The sequence below is a fragment of the Apteryx rowi genome, unplaced genomic scaffold, assembly GCF_003343035.1.
Source record: "Apteryx rowi isolate R43461 unplaced genomic scaffold, aptRow1 scaffold_166, whole genome shotgun sequence".
NCBI classification, from domain to species: Eukaryota; Metazoa; Chordata; class Aves; order Apterygiformes; family Apterygidae; genus Apteryx; species Apteryx rowi.
This window is the reverse complement of record NW_020447930.1, coordinates 1,306,567-1,310,518: the sequence shown is the minus strand read 5'-3', so window position 1 is coordinate 1,310,518 and position 3,952 is coordinate 1,306,567. Positions and strand designations below refer to the sequence as shown.

At 40.4% G+C, this 3,952-nt stretch overlaps 1 protein-coding gene across 8 annotated transcripts in view; it reads left to right on the top strand.

Annotated features, from left to right (window-relative positions):
• The window catches only part of PPP1R12A (protein phosphatase 1 regulatory subunit 12A), a 128,656-nt gene that overhangs the window by 755 nt on the left and 123,949 nt on the right, over window positions 1-3,952 (top strand). The window contains exon 1 of one of the 8 annotated variants that reach the window (XM_026060189.1): window positions 2,847-2,890. The exons of the other annotated variants lie outside the window; for them this stretch is intronic. The gene's annotated coding sequence lies outside the window, so the exon portion shown is untranslated. Of the gene's footprint in view, window positions 1-2,846; window positions 2,891-3,952 lie in introns of those variants that run through there. 8 annotated transcript variants of the gene reach the window in all.

Genomic DNA, 3,952 nt, shown 5'->3' with positions numbered 1-3,952 from the left:
GGCGGGGGCGCGGGCCCGGCCCCGCGGTGTCCCCGCGGGGGGTCAGGTGGCCCGCGGAGGGCGACGGGGGCGGGTGGTGTCCGGCAGGTGAGGGGGCGCTTCCCCGCGCTGCCTCTGCCCTGGGATTTCGGGAGCAGTTTCCTGATTCCTCCCTTCCTGCAAGTCGTGCTGCCGTGTAGCTGATGAAACCCGCTCTTCTGTGCGCGAAAAGGCGGATCGCTTATTTCTCCCTGGTTTCTAAGGGGAACCAGTGTTTTGTTCCTAATATAGGAACATGTATCAATAACAGCCTGGTTTCTTTCTTTGGTGATGGCTTCTGCCGCAGTGTGAAAGCTGAACTTTAAGGGGAGCAGCGCTTTTACAGTTTTCTTTTTTGTGGTGGTGAACTGTAAAAATGAATCCGTATTGCTTTGTTCTTGTGTGTGTGTTTTTTTTTGGTTTTTTTTTTTTGGTACTGAGAAGTAACTTTCATTTGGGGCAGGGGGGAATGGAAAGGAAACTGGCTGTGAAGTTTCCTCAAAATGGATGCTTTGTGCATGTTGAACTTCATAGCAGTCTGATTGGAATCTCAAAATGTTAGCCAAATAAGGAAAGGCTGTGGCAATCCGGAGATAATGCGGGTTTGCCTGAATAGTTTTTGTTTCTCTAGCAGGCCAAAAGCTTCCACAGAATATTAAATTCACTGGATATCAAACGAGCAAAAATAATCTTTGACAGGCTAGCATTTTGTTCTTAAGTTTAGAAGTTGTTCAGTAGTTCAGAAAAAAAATCTTGATGTCTACAAGTTCTAGGTAGAAATATTCCCAACATGGTTAAGTGAAGTAATTAGGATGCTGTCACTATACTGTGCTTTTCTTGAACAAAAAATGAAGTGCTGAATTTAATGTATTATATCCGTTTCATGTAGATTTTCAAGGATACAAAGTTCTACAAGTGTGTAAGTTCTTCCATAGTAATGAAGATGCACTAGATAAAGCAAAAAGTAGTAAGTTTTACATCCAATGTTTGGAATTGGGTTCTATTTCCTGTATATAAGCTGTCACTTGCTCCCCTATAAAGGAGACTGGTTTACTTTCAGTTGTAAATTGAACTGGAAGAACGGATGTGTGTTGTGATTAACAGTCTGTCAGAATGTTACTACAGCAAAGTTACCTAACTTCAGGCTAGTCTGTCACTTCATAGCAAAGTTTTATATCTTTATACTTCTCTAATCAACGATGATTGCTTCATGCTTCTAGGGAGCTCTGTATTAGAAGTCATACCTTAACTGGTTAGATCTCTGGGTCTACAAGTTACTGGATTCTGTGATTGGTAGGAAAGGATGACGTTAGGTTTAACTGTATTGTCAGAATAAAAGACTAATTATGATGTCTATCGTCATGAAGTCTAGGTAGCATTTTCAAAATGTCTTTGATGCTGTATACAACAAAGCTTTCTTCAAGATTATTGTGAAGTTACTCTGCCCCCTGCTCCCCCCCCTTTAAAAAAAAAAATCAAAACAAAACTGTAGTCAGCTTGCAGATTGAAGGAGCAAAGTCTAAGGAACAGAGGAGATCTACATCACTGCTAAAATTCATTCTGTGTGTGTGTGTCTGTGTGTCTGTAGAGCCTTTTTTAGTCGTCTTATATAAAAAGAAAAAAAAAAAATCTATTGTGAAATGATAGTTGTTTTGAGGCAGCCCAGTAAACAAGTGAATGTTGCCCGCTGCTCGAAAAATCACAAAACAACAACCCCCTGCCCGTAATCAACTCTATATTATTATTATCATCATATCTTATATGGCAAAAGAGAACTGGAAGAGACTAATAGGTGTAAATCCTACATGAGGCAGTCTATAACATGAATTCATTTAATTAAACTTGGCTAGAGCACAGAACAAAGCTGTATCCTTGCACAAAGGAAACCTCTTCAAAAATGTTTCACCCTTGCTGATGCTGTTTTGACTGACCAGTGTCAATAGTGTTAAAGTCCCCACTGTTGGATCTAAGACTGCCATGGTTGCCTTTACATTGCTGCTTGTGCCCCATTTTTTCCTTTTGCTGTCTGTCAAATCCCTTGTAGGTATTACTGCTTTGCAAGAATACATTTATCAGCAAAAGTGAAGCGACTCTTCTTGTAGGGTTGTGTCTTTTTTGTCTTGCATCTAACTTTTTTTTTTCCATGCAGTTATTGAGAGAATGCATATGCCTCTCTGAAATAGTATATTGAACCTGTAGTTATATTGCTCTGCAGTCTTTAATGTTTTTTCGACTAGATGTGACAGTTACAGGAAAAGGCTTAAGCTGTGTTTTCTTCTCCACAGCCTGGATAGCTGAAAATGCTGAGGGGAAAGTACCATTAATCCTGAAATTCTGATGAACTTCAGCTCTGGTCTTAAGTGGAGCATCAAGCTTTGTTATTAAAGCCGTTAGCTAGACCCTTCCATTAGTAGTAGGGTAGAATCACATCACTGTTAGAAAGCTTTATGTAGGACTCTTTCCCCTAATGCATATCAAAAAAAATTTATAACTGGCGTGATAGCCTAGCAAAGTAAGAGGGGGAGTATTTTCAAGTACTTGTTTCTAAGATCAAGCATACATGTCTCCTCCCCTATCCTCTGTAACACCTACATACCTTCACTCACCTCTCAACATGCTAATGGGTTACTTTTATTTTATATTTGCTTGTGTAGAAATGAGCAGATTGGTATGTTTTATCTGAGGACACATCAGTTAAATTCTTTGCTCTAGCAGTCTTAGGTAAAAAATTTCACAGAAGGAATTAAAATTGTCATTAGATGATAGTAATTATTCCTGTACATAATGCCTGATTCAAATGTCATTCTCTTCCTTTAGGAAGTTGTGTTAGCTTACATTCAGGTTAGGCCTTCAGCACAAAGGACAAAATCAGGTATGCAATCTTTGTGTGTGTGTGTGTATATATATATATATATATAAAAATTTAAAGTCTAACTTAGTTTTCTGTATTTTATTATCAAATGGCATTAACTCTGGAGGTTGAAGTTGATTATATTCTTAAATACCGCATTCCCAGACAGTTGTCGCACAGGATGAGATCTAACTTACAGATAGTGTAACTTTCCTTATCTATTTTGCCAGTTGAGTGCAAGGATGAAAGGAAAAACAGAGCCCGGAGGTGAGTTGTGACCTCACAGATTAATAGCTTCTGCAGAGTTCAGGAGGGAAGTGTCATATTCTGAAATAATGTTAAGAGGAGACTGTATTGGTGTCAATAAAATCCAGTCACTTTTAGAGAAGACATTTATTAAGAGTGGGATTCAATTCTACCATTTTAAAGCTTAGCACCTAGCCTTCCTCAGAGTCTGGACCCTCTCATTCCCTGCCCCCATAAAGGAAGACTTAGATCACTAGCTCTGATTGGTGAGACTCATTGCCTAAGTGCCTGAAAAGTAGTTTGTCTAAAAGTTATGTAGAGCTTTGTACAGGAAAGAGGAGTCCACCCTTTCTGGACAGCAGTGTGGGGAGGGGCCATGGTGTCAGCAGGTTCCTGGAAGGCTGGATTTCCTGTGCGTGCTGCTCCCCTGGGAGCACGGGATGTGTGCTGTGGAGTACCTGCATACTCTTGATAAAGAAGGCAGCTGAGATTAGGCTGCAGTTAGGCATGACAATTTACACAGACTGCTTTCTGCCTGCCCCCTTCAAGGCTACTCAGGAGATGGTAGCTTGATTTTTGGCTTCATCCCCTCTGGGTGAGGAGGGTGCTTGTTGTGGCCTAGTTACACCATATAGTGTGAAAGGAGCCTGTCCTGGTCTTATTTGTTCCTGAGGAGGATACTGTAGTTGGAAGTAAGATGAAGGGGAGAATCCTGGCTGTTTGTGTATATAGATCATTAAGTACTGCAAGTATTGTGGTTGGTGAAAGCTGAACAGCAAGAGAAGTTCCTAAAGAAGAATTTCTGTGGGTTGTTTTGTGTGTGTGTTTTTTTTTTTT